The 13,700-nt window shown below is 33.5% G+C and overlaps 1 protein-coding gene and 1 long non-coding RNA gene across 5 annotated transcripts in view; both read right to left on the reverse strand.

Annotated features, from left to right (window-relative positions):
- Positions 1–13,700, reverse strand: part of LOC131929386 (fibrillin-1) — a 73,807-nt gene that overhangs the window by 46,839 nt on the left and 13,268 nt on the right. The window lies entirely within an intron of this gene.
- Positions 5,793–13,024, reverse strand: LOC131929388 (uncharacterized). The gene is made up of 4 exons (XR_009383959.1): positions 12,966–13,024; positions 11,647–11,800; positions 8,958–9,022; positions 5,793–7,321 (listed from the first exon to the last, which is right to left on the reverse strand). It is a non-coding gene; the product is annotated as an uncharacterized LOC131929388 (long non-coding RNA).

Consider the following 13,700-nt stretch of genomic DNA (forward strand, 5'->3'; position numbering starts at 1 on the left):
AGAATGGCACACCAACTGAAATTAAAATAAAATGTGCATAAAAGTGCGGAAGATTATTAGTACTTTATAAATTTACATTCGTTATTTACGCATATACGAGAAAGTAAACAAGTTAATAAAAATTCTAGTGACAACGCAAATTCCTTAATTAATTTTTTGTGACCGAACGAATCACCCGTAGATGTTTGCACAGACGAGCAGAGCTAGTCCCCGCCCCCTCGCGAGATCTGCGCGAGTCTGGCCAATGGCAGCGTGTTACAAGTAGATGTTACCTCTCACTAGCGACTGCCTCAGCCGGTGTGCTTGGTTTGAAACTTCACCGCTTCGCTTCTTCTAGAAATATTTGTATATTCTTAGTAATCTTAGCCAATACAAATTAGAAGAAATTAATTTTTTGTGACCGAACGAAAGGATATTCTTGAAAACTTTCTGTGGCAATATTGTTCTAAATTATGGCAGGAATCGATTGGTAAATGTTTCAAGTCGCTAAATGGTCTGGTTGCCGAGATATGGGCCAAAAACTGCATTTTTCGAGGTTTTTTGGCTTTTCCGGGAAATCCAGGAAGGAATTCCGGGAATTTTTTTGGCCTATGTTCATCATCGGAACTTGCTTAACATATTTGCTTTTGGAACTAGTCCTCGATATTGCTTCGTTGAGGAGGAGATACGACTTAAAGACGACTTAAAGCTGCGGACACACATCCATCCATACATCCATCTATCTATTCCCAGAAATGACGAGTTAATAAACGCAATTCTCCAGAATGGAAATTGCGCTTAAAAAAATCAGTTGACCTGTTATAAACATCAGTGTGACTGATGCAATTTGTTAACTTTACTAATGGTGTATTATTAGAAGATCAATCTCAATTTCTGATTGGATAGTTTAATAAACTGGGAGTGATCTCCCCTAAACTTTCTCCAATATTCTAATATAACTCTACGTGGGATGGCAACTCGGAATATAGACATGATTTTTGTTTACATAAACTTTTAAAAATAGAATAGAATGTAGTAGAAAAAAGAATTGCGCACCAAGCGAATGCCAAATAAAGATGTGCATAATAGTTGGCAATATTATTAGTACTTTATACATTTACATGCGTTTTTTGAGAAATCGAAAATAGCGTAAATTACTACTTCCGGTCAACGGAAATTACTCAAAATTTGACAGAGGGTAGAGAATTAAATTATCTATCTGAAATAGTACTCAAGTTATAGGCTTTTGAAAAATTCAAAGTAAAAAAGTACCACTTCCGTTTATCGAAAATCGCTAAAACGTTGATACGGATCTACGATTTCAATATAATACTTATATATGAAATTTCATCAACCTAGCTGTAACGGTACTCAAGTTATCGTGTTTACACACACACACACACAAACACACATAGTCACACATACACACAGACATACGGACAAGATTGCAAAACTATGTTTTTCCTACTCAGGGAGCCCTAAAACATCGAGATTTGCAAAAAATCTCGATTTTTTTTTTTGCATGATTACAAGACTTTTTCTATACTTCGTTAATACGAGAAAGTAAAAATGTATTACAGGGCTCTCAACAGCCGACGAGAGCCTTTGGAGGCCGAAACTGAAATTTTTGGTTTCCAGCCCGATTTATTTTAGTGAGCGACTGTAACGGCCCATCTCATCTATTGTCTACCGCACTGTTTACATGGAACGTAGGCGCCATTGCGCTCAAGGGAAAGCCAAATCGAATCCTGTATGGGTGCGAGGGGACGCGCCAGGGGACGCGCCTGGTTCTATAATGTCAACAATTATTGTTGCCCATCGTGAATTTAGTGTATTGTCTTTTTTTTAACGAACGTATGCGCCATAGTGCTCGCAGGGGAGCTTCGGTTCGTGCAATCTACGGGGCGCCGGCGGTTGCGCCTGTTTTATGGTGTTTAGATTTTTTATAGAAAGGCTAAAAAAAAAGTTTATTTAAAAATGAAGTTATATATTATGTTTCAAATAATAGTAGTTGTTTGCGCGGTATAAGTTGTACACTACAGACATAATATTGAATTTGCATTCGTTATTCTGACATGACCATGGTCAAGGATATAGTTGTCACAGTGTGTTTATATTATTTAGATACATGGCTGTTGTGGTGGGCACTTTGAATAAACAGCACCACAAACACGAATAGAAACACAAACCGCTCCAATATAAAGTTCTGTTTTGTTCTAAACATGTCATTCATTGGTTGATCTCTACGTGTATATGAATGTAGAGCATACATAGCTTGTCATTGCTTTCGGAAATTAAGACTAAGATAAAGAATAGGAACCGTTTGCCTTCTCATACTTTTTTTTTAATATCTCGTCCGAAATTTTTACACGAGCTTGTCCACAGCAATACACGAAAAGAATGAAGCTCTATCCATATAAAATACACTAAAAGACAGAAAATAAACCGTGAGTGATCTCCTCTAAACTTTCTCGAATATTCTTATATAATACAACAGGGGATGGGAACTCGGGATATAGACATGAATTTAAATCCATTTTAAATATTTCAACTTTTTATAATAAAATATAATCTCGTAGAAAAAAGAATTGCACACCAGTGAACGACAAATAAAATGTGCATAATACTGCGCAATGTTATTAGTACTTTATAAATTTACATGCGTTTTTTTTAGAAATCGGAAATAGCGTAAATTACTACGTCCGGTCAACGGAAATTACTCAAAATTTGACAGATGGTAGAGAATTAGATCTTTTACTTACTTGTGAAATTTTATTTACCTATCTGAAATAGTACTCAAATTATAGGCTTTTGAAAACTTCAAAGTAAAAAAGTACCATTTCCATTTATCGGAAATCGCTCAAAAGTTGATACGGATCTACGATTTTGAAAAAATACTTATTCTGGGCACCACCCCTATATATATATATATATATATATATATATATATATATATATATATATATATATATATATATATATATATATATATTTATTCATTTATTTATTTATTTATTTATTTATTTATTTATATATATATAATCCCAAACAAATATCATACTATATATATAATTCAAAATAAATAGCTTTGAATATATGAGATAATCTCATTTGTATTTGTGTTGAGAGGATCTACTATGTAAGTCAGAGTATTTGTATTTGTTTTGAATAGCTCAAATTTCTCAGTGAAAACATCATTCACTTTGTTTATATTAATGCTGAAGTGAAGTAATAGTAGATATTTTTCAGATTTTTCGTAATTAAGTAATTTACCGCTTACCATGTATTCATAAAAAAAAGTATTTTTTTTCGAAACAAACCACTTCTCAAGCAAAACATAGGCTGAGTTTTCCTTTTAGTTTTACACTTAACTGGTTTAGTTTCTTTGTAATATCCACTATGAAGTTGAATGTTTCAATTTGGAATGGACAATGTAATAGGAACTACACTGAGATAAGGAGTAACTAAATATTCTAATAGAATAGTGAATGTTTATTGTTTATATCTATTGTTATATGATTTATTACCGAGTGTTGCAGACTAATATTTTTATGAGTTTTGGAAATAAAATAATTATTAATATTTGTGCATGGAGCTGAAGAGCCGCAACCGGACACCAAAAGAGCCCCATGCGGCTCGCGAGCCGCAGGTTGCCGACCCCTGCATTAGTTTGTTTTGAATTATTGTTTTTTAAGATTTAGAACTAATTTATTTAATGTTTTCTGTATTACTGCCTACCCTCGAATTTTAGCCGGTCAAAAGAATATAAAACGCGAAAGCTTTGAATGTGTAATGGTTTCTCGTGCTATGTTTTTTTTTTTTTTTTTGTATTATTATTTTAATTTTTTGAAATATATTTCCTTTTTATGCTATGTCTTTCTTTAGAATGTATTTTTTTTTTAAAATAATAATTAAGAGAAGTAATTGCCTTTTAATTTGTTTAGTACAAATTTATTAAAATGAGCTTATAAACACCCCTATTTAACTATTTAAAAAAGGGAAATAAGTCATGGAAGTGTTTTGAACGTTTGCCTATCTTTCACACTACAGATCAGGCTTAAATTTTTTTACGCAACATGTGTTAGCTACTGTATAACATCACAACTGTAGTAGATCTGTTTGTTATTTACAAAAGCTTTTACCGACAAGTCAAAAATGCAAGCTTTTTTTTTATCTATTAAAAAATTATTATGGTCGGCTATGGGCCCCTAATAGGCGTGGGCCCCTGCTGTAACGGTACTCAAGTTATCGTGTTTACAGACACACAGACACACAGACACACACACAGACATACTGCCAAGATTGCAAAATTATATTTTTCCGTATCAGTGAGGTGTAAAACGTCGAGATTTGCAAAAATCTCGATTATTTTCTTTGAACGATTACAAGACATTCTCTATACTTCGTATATACGAGAAAGTAAAAAAGAAAAACCCAAAAGCCCCCCAAGAAAAAAAAAACATTGGGCTGAAATTTTTACTTTATTCTTAGCTGACCTAAACCTAAACCTAAACCTAAACCTAAACCTAAACCTAAACCTAAACCTAAACCTAAACCTAAACCTAAACCTAAACCTAAACCTAAACCTAAACCTAAACCTAAACCTAAACCTAAACCTAAACCTAAACCTAAACCTAAACCTAAACCTAAACCTAAACCTAAACCTAAACCTAAACCTAAACCTAAACCTAAACCTAAACCTAAACCTAAACCTAAACCTAAACCTAAACCTAAACCTAAACCTAAACCTAAACCTAAACCTAAACCTAAACCTAAACCTAAACCTAAACCTAAACCTAAACCTAAACCTAAACCTAAACCTAAACCTAAACCTAAACCTAAACCTAAACCTAAACCTAAACCTAAACCTAAACCTAAACCGAAACCAAAACCGAAACCGAAACCGAAACCGAAACCGAAACCGAAACCGAAACCTAAACCTAAACCTAAACCTAAACCTAAACCTAAACCTAAACCTAAACCTAAACCTAAACCTGAAACCTAAACCTAAACCTAAACCTAAACCTAAACCTAAACCGAAACCTAAACCTAAACCTAAACCTAAACCTAAACCTAAACCTAAACCTAAACCTAAACCTAAACCTAAACCTAAACCTAAACCTAAACCTAAACCTAAACCTAAACCTAAACCTAAACCTGAAACCTAAACCTAAACCTAAACCTAAACCTAAACCTAAACCTAAACCTAAACCTAAACCTAAACCTAAACCTAAACCTAAACCTAAACCTAAACCTAAACCTAAACCTAGACCTAGACCCAGACACAGACTCAGACCCAGAGACCCAAGCCCAAGCCCAAGCCCCAGCCCCATCCCCATCCCCATCCCCATCCCCAGCCCCAGCCCCAGCCCCATTATCAGCATCAGCATCAGCATCAGCTTCAGCATCAGCATCAGCATCAGCATCAGCATCAGCATCAGCATCAGCATCAGCATCAGCATCAGCATCAGCATCAGCATCAGCATCAGCATCAGCATCAGCATCAGCATCAACATCAACATCAACACCAACATCAACATCAACATCAACATCAACATCAACATCAACATCAACATCAACATCAACATCAACATCAACATCAACATCAACATCAACATCAACATCAACATCAACATCAACATCAACATCAGCATCAACATCAACATCAACATTAACATTAACATCAACATAAATAATAATGTTAACACATTTCTAATAAATACAAAAATGAACTCACAAATGGAAGAGAACTAAGTTCGAGTAAGCAAACTTTTATTAATAAAGTTTTTTTATAATAAATGTATATAGTAAATTGTTTATGTGTGAGTTTTAAAAATAACAAAAATTTTCAAGCTCTGCTTTATTGCAAAACAAAATAAGGAAATAAACTTGTCAAATTTAAGAAGAAAAAAAAACCCATTTATTCCATACGCATAACGATAATGTAAAAATATGTAATAGAGAAATTATCACCGCCCAAATCTGGTGTAATATATAATTGACTATTTACATTGTTAAAAAAGTGATTACATAAGGTAACTAGTTGGTTAAGAGAAGCGGTGATTAAGAGTTAGTGTGGGAAAGAAAAAAGGCGGAGTAAAGTTGGGAAAATCTAAAATCTAATTAATGTATGTTTGTTGGTTTGTTTGTGGGTTTGTCCTTTATGTATTACTACACTTTACATCCGATTGCCATGAATTTTGAAAAGTTGATGAGAATATTACAGTGAGGTTTCTGTTACTCGATTCTTTTACATATACGATATATAAAAATAATAGTCGGATTCGGTATGGCACCGATCATCCGAGTGCCATGAAACATTTAGGTGTTACTTACAGTACTGCTGAGAAGGGTTCTATGAAAAAATAAGTTACACTTTTTTAAGTGCGGCGCTCCGGGAGAGTGCAAATTTTCTTAATATTCGTTTTTGCGCCCAGATTTCTAAAATCGCGATATTATCACTTGGTTTCCGTTGAATGAGCGATCTGCATTGCGTGTTGGTGGTAAATATTGATACAGCGGTAAAACTGCATTGCCCTGGCGATTGAGTGGCCAGAAGCGCCCCGGGCTCCCCCCTGAGCACTAAGGAGCCTACGTTTGTTTTAAAGAGCACCCTACAATAGGAACATGGTAGCACACGACATTTGATGATTAAACTGAGTCAGCGGCCGTACCCGATGCCCTGCTGTAGAGTAACTTGTGACTCCCGATAGCGCCGCGCTACGCCCTTGACACATGAGTGGTCGCTGAAGTGTGTTTTACTTCACTATTACGGAAGGTGATCAACGTACACTCTAGGCCTTCACACAGCCGCCACGGGGCGTCTGTGATTTAATCTGGATAAAGCGGCGCCTCACTAGTTAGGATCCAATTCATATAGCTCTTGCTTAGTTTACATTGAAATGACTTGGTTGTAGAATATAAGGTCACGCGTTTAAAAATACAGGATTGGGAACGCATTGATGAAATCCTCTTGAAATATTGCATTAACTTAATGTATAAGGAAATTTAAAAAAAAATACTTGTTAGAACTTTATATAAAAATGTACATGAAAAGGAAATGATCAACCGACCACCAAAATAAAAAGGGGTATTTTATGTTGTTTGTTATGCTTATAAATTATATTCATTTTGCCCTTCTCCAGATTCAAATTTATGAAGATCTGTTTAACAATTACGATATGGCACATAACAGTTAGCAGATGATAAATGCGTACGTTCTTTGGTCAGGGAACAAGAGCATCTCAGATGCAGGTAACATTGAATGAATACATGTTTTGGCCGTAGAGTCATAAGTATATCCAAAACATTTCGGTTTCAGTGAGCAAGAAGTAAAACATTCCTGTGGTTGAGAGTATATGTAGTATTAATTTACATGTTTATATAGGCTACATTTAGAGATTGTCTTGCACACGAGACAGTGTCTGAAGATGTTGTGTTGAATCGAAATTTGATGTGTTGTTTATATATATATATTTATTGGATTCTTGCGTCGATTTTTACTTATAATTAAATCTCGCTTTATGTTAAAATTTGCATTGTGGTGGAGGTTTGACCTGCTGAAAAGATGACTATAATTCGGTCGAGTAAAAGTGATCTTTTTTGAGAAATCAGAATTAGTGAAAAGTACTTCTTCCGGTCGACGGAAATACTAAACATTTACTAGAATCAGAAGAATAAAAACTTAAAAATAGCTGTAAAATTCGTTCACTTAAATGAAACGATAATCAAATTATCGGTATTTCAGAAACCAGTTTCGGTTATTGGAGGTCATAAAAAATTAAAATTAATCCAAGCATAATGTTTTATACTTACTTATGAAATATTGTAAACTTAACTGAAACAGTATACAAGATATCGTGTTCTCACAGACATAGGTTCTTTTACCAATGCCGATTTTAAAGTTTAAAAAAATCGGGAGTGATCTCCCCTAAACTTTCTCGAATATTCTTATAAAAAACAACAGGGGATGGGAACTAGGGCTATAGACATGATTTTTAATCCATTTTAAATACTTAAAGTTTTAAAGATAGAATAAAATCTCGTAGACAAAAGAATTGCACACCAAGTGAACGCCAAATAAAAAGGTGCATAATATTGCGCAATATTATTAGTACTTTAAAAATGTACATTAGTTTTTTGAGAAATCGGAAGTAGCGTAAATTACTACTTCCGGTCATCGGAAATTAATCAAAATTTAACAGAATGTAGAGAATTAGATCTTTTACTTACATGTAAAATTTCATTTATCTATCTGAAATAGTACTTAAGTTATAGGCTTTTGAAAAATTCAAAGTAGAAAAAATACCACTTCCGTTATTGGAAATCGCTCAAAAGTTGATACGGATCTACGATTTTGATAAAATACTTATATATGAAATTTCATCAACCTAGCTGTAACGGTACTCAAGTTATCGTGTTTACACACGGACAGACAGACAGACACACAGACATACGGACAGAATTGCAAAGCCCAGTTTTTCAGACTGGATTACGCATAAAACCTCTTAATTTTGATAAATCTGGATTGATAATTTTTGCCCGATTAAAATAAGTCCTCTATACTTCGGATGTGATGAAGGACTGAGCTGTAATACGGTGAAAATTGTTAAAATTTCAAGTGATTTTTGTGCACGATTACAAGAATTTCTCTATACTTCGTATATTCGATAAAGTAAAAATACCTGCGCTTACAATGTAACACTAAAATGTGGCATTTCGTGTACTTGACTTAAACGGTGCTTTAGCTATTGGCTTTTGAGAAACCGAAAAAAAAATAAGGACCCTTTTTTGGTTAAAGAAAGTAGCTCAAAAGTTTATACATAAATACAAATTAATGTAATGTATATATATATAAATAAATAAATATATATATATATATATATATATATATATATATATATATATATATATATATATATATATATATATATATAATTTTTATTTTGTTATCGTAAAATTTATGTTTTCATTTTTACCTTATTACTGTTGGAAATGAACGCTGCTGTTTCTTGGAGACCGACGCCGAATCTTTTACATTGTCCTTGAATCATTGTAATTTAATGATTTTTTTATTTTGCATACATGTACACAAAGCTTACAAGAACATACATTTAAAAAAATATATTTAGAAAAATAATATCTTGTTTATCTCCCAGAAAAACTTCATATTGGTTTAAGTCGTTTTCAAACAACAGTTTTTTTTAATTTCCATCCTGGCCGCATAGATAACTTTGACAACAATATTAGATTATTTCTTTTTATAAGTGTCATTGTGAAATAAGTTTCAAGCTTTGTACAAAGCGATGTGTTTCTCAATTAGGCATAATTTCTTACAATATTTTAGAAGAATAAAAAAAAACAGAGAATGTTAACTTTGTCTTTTTAATAGAATTTCATCAAAACATCGCGGGTAAATGTGCAGTTAAGGTTCACTTTTGTAAATTAATGTTCAGTTTTTTTTAGCAGAACTTTTTCTCCCTAAGAATTTTAATATACAATTCGATAATAACACAATTTAACTAACAACGCCGAACGTTTCACATTTCTAACTCAACACTAGTAACTTTTTTTGCGGTTGGAAAAGGGTATGCTGTGACTTAGCAAGGATTTTGTTGCTTGTAAGCGGCAAGTGCACATTTAGCGTCAGTATATATATATATATATATATATATATATATATATATATATATATATATATATATATATATATATATATATATATATATATATATATATATAATATATATATATATATATATGGTTCCATGACAAATGATCTCAGGACAAATGATCTCAGACAAAATATCTCACGGACAAATGATCTCAGACAAAATATCTCAGACAAAATATCTCACGGACAAATGATCTCAGACAAAAATATCTCAGACAAAATATCTCATGGACAAATGATCTCATTTACAAATGATTTCATGGACAAAAGATACCAGGACAAAATATATCAGGACAAATGATATCATGGACAAATGATCTCATGGACAAATGATTTCAGGCAAAATATCTCACATCAAAATTTTATCAGTATGTGCGATGATTTTAGTTGATTTGAACTTTTTTTTAATTGAATGTCAATATGGTTTTGTTTACTCTTTTTACGCAAAATAATTGATTGTTATAAAATGAATTTGTTAAACTTAACAAACAAATGTGAATGGGTCTTCAGGTTCGTAACTTAAAACTGATGTTTTTACTGCATCATCAACACAAAAATAAAGTTTACGTTACTTTGCTGGCAGGTACATCGTTATGATCACACATCTCCAATCCTATGTGATCATGTATTGTGTGAGCTTTCGCTGTAGCCTACATGTTTCTTACTTGACATTTCCAAATCTCTTTGTCTGCTGCTCTACTCATGGCTTTTATAAACAGAAATTCATTAGAAACTAATGTCCTATACCTTATCTGCGAGGTAACGAGAGAGGCCATAGCTGAGTAATAACCACTAATACTTCTTTGTTTGCATGTACGCTACGACAAACGTAGCTCCGCGATGACCGCTGTCGTTTAAATAAGCATTTGTAACCTGATCACCAAGGTGTGACCGACGCATAACAAATGACTTTGGATGCTAGATTTATTGTCCATGGAGGGCGGATGTCTTTCCAATAAGGCATGTCTCTGCCTTCAAAGCGGGCGGCCACCTTGTTTCGAAGGTGTGTCTTTATTGTTATTTTATTCCCTTTGATCTTGTTTCGTCCACCTGACGTGGTAGGATTGTTTCATGTTTGTCAAGCACAACTAAGCTGTTTATCGAAATTTTTTAATCTTCGCCTACTATATTAGTAATCTTAATTTTAAAATGCTTAGTGCAATATGGCAAATTTATATAGCAAACATTTCTTACAATTATTATATAGGCCTATAAACAATATTAAACATAGTAAAAAAAAACATATGACAATCAATAAAAAAAAATTCAGATCAACTAAAATTATCCAATACACTTTTAAAATTTTGCTGTGCGATATTTTGTCTGAGATATTTTGTCTGAGATAATTTGTCCATGATATCTTTTGTCCTGATATATTTTGCCCTGGTATCTTTTGTCCGTGAGATCATTTGTTCTTGAGATCATTTGTCCTGAGATCATTTGTCATGAGATCATTTGTCCGCGAGATATTTTGTCTGAGATATTTTGTCTGATATCATTTGTCCTGAGATCATTTGTCCTGTCACCATATATATATATATATATATATATATATATATATATATATATATGCTTTAATGATGTAGCCTATATATATATATATATATATATATATATATATATATATATATATATATATATATATATATATATATATATATATATATATAATTTGACATTTGCCCTGAAAAACCGATTGAATATATTAAATTCTTGAAGAAATAGTTTGGAAAATTCGTAAATCTCTAGAATATCTAGAATTTCCCTTGCATCATTAAAATGAACTCAGTTAAAAGCACTGAAATCTAATTGCGGTATATGTTCAACTCGTTAAAGAAATTGAGTAAATAGATCTAGATGGCGCCAATATTTTAATCGTGGTATCTGTCACTTGTTAACAGTTGCGTAAACTGTTTTTAAAATGTTTGTACCAATTTATAGGTTTCTTAAATTTTATTTTCACTAAATACGATAAAGAAAAAAAATCTAAAAACCTGTTGCATTCCGACAGAACATATACACGTCTGTATATTCTTCAACACTTGTATCGATCCCATTTCCATCAAACATAAATAGTTCACACACACTGCCAACGCTATAAGCGTATCCATAGCAAAAATAATTTGCGACACATTTATCATAGCAAGCCTGTTTGAGGTTTTAGAAAAATTAGAAAAATGAAACATCACTTGAAAGTTAAAACAAATTGTTGTTTAGTTTCACGAACTGTGATAATAATCCAATAAAATTTATATATGAAAAAAAAAGAATCACAAGACAATGAATGTTTTTTAGGGTTATCAAGAACACTTTTGCGTCTAACACAATGCTTATATCAAGCTCTTTATAAAAGCACTTGAAAGCAGTAGCGTAGCGAGGGGGGGTGGAGGGGGGGGGGACATATTTCCCCGGGCGCCGACCTTAAGGGGCGCCAAAATGGGTCGGAAAAATAAACTGAAAGGGTGAGGGGGGTGCAAATCGAAAGTGTGGGGGTGCAAATCGAAAGTTTGAGGGGGGGGGGGGGTGGAAATCGAAATCTTGAGGGGGGGGGGTGCAAATAAAAAGTTTGTCCCCGGGCGCCGGGAAGGGTCGCTACGCCTCTGCTTGAAAGTATTTCAAGCAACGATTTTGCTCGTGCTCAAAATACACGCTGTTGTGAAAACTAAAACCGATTCAATTAATGCATTCACATTTGACGAAGTAGACATCACCATGATTGAAAATGAATGTAAAAAATAAACTATTGTTTTACAGGAAGCAATTAACACCATATTGAGTGTGGTAATACCACATAAGTTATACGACGCAATGAAATATCAACCGATCTTTCGTCATGATGCGGATGTATGGGAATTAAAACCCACAATACTAATCCAACTAACTTGAAAAACCAATTTCAACAAATGTGTCTGCAATGAGTTACTATACCTACAGGTTAGTGATTAAAGAAGGGTACAATACATCCACTTATTTAACTAACGATAGTTGTCTTGATCCTAGTTCATTGTTGAAATGAATGTCAAAATTAAGAATCAACGGCTAAACCAAACAAAGCTTTATGACTGAAGAGTATATACATTTCAAATGTTCAGTTTACCTTGATGAAAATTTTAACGATACAATTACATATTGCTAGAACAGTTCGAAATCTTCTTCAACTAAAGGGTTATACAAAGTCCGTAAGAAGTGATTTACAGAGAGGATACGCGGAATTTGGATGGGAGAAGATGTTTTGTCGACAGCGGAATCTAACTTGACTTAGAAAACAGCACGTATAACTCGGTTTGCCCGCTAATATAAGCTTATATATTACCTGATGTGGTGTAGACAAGTATGTTGGTCTATATCCTCCTGGGAAGGCAGCACACGGTCCTTTAATGGCATACAAATATTAAACGGTAAATATATTTAATTTAGACACAATTATCATAAATAATAAGTCAAACCATTAAATTAAAATTAGTACTTAATAATCATAAATTGCATTTACAAAGTATATGTAATAATTTAAAAATTTTGATAAAGTCTGAAGATTAGTATACTAAAGTGGTATTAAATGTATTATTTAAATGCAGTGGCGTATCCAGAATCATCTCATGGGGGGGGGGGGGGGGGGGTTCAAACTTTTACCCGGGGACAAACTTTCGATTTGCACCCCCCCTTAAACTTTCGATTTCCACCCCGCCCCCCACCCCCCCTCAAACTTTCGACTTGCACCTCCCCCCTCAAACTTTCGATTTGCATCCCCCCTCAAGTTTTCGATTTGCACCCCCCCCCTCATACTTTATATATATATATATATATACCGAGGGGTCTATAGGGGGGTTATGACCCCCCTAACCCCCCCCCCCTGCCTACGCCACTGTTTAAATGTATTAATGTTGATTCAGGGTTAAATTTCCGGGGGTCAGTGATTGGACATGAGTTCATGTTGGGGATCATATTATTTTAATTGAGGCGTGGGTCTTTGTGGACTTACGTTCGAAGGTTTGAACGATAAAAAGAAAACGTTAAAAGAATAAACTCGGTAATACAAACAACTTACTGT

This window comes from Physella acuta, unplaced genomic scaffold (assembly GCF_028476545.2).
Source record: "Physella acuta isolate Inbredline_101_S28 unplaced genomic scaffold, ASM2847654v3 ptg001624l, whole genome shotgun sequence".
In the NCBI taxonomy this organism is placed as follows: domain Eukaryota; kingdom Metazoa; phylum Mollusca; class Gastropoda; family Physidae; genus Physella; species Physella acuta.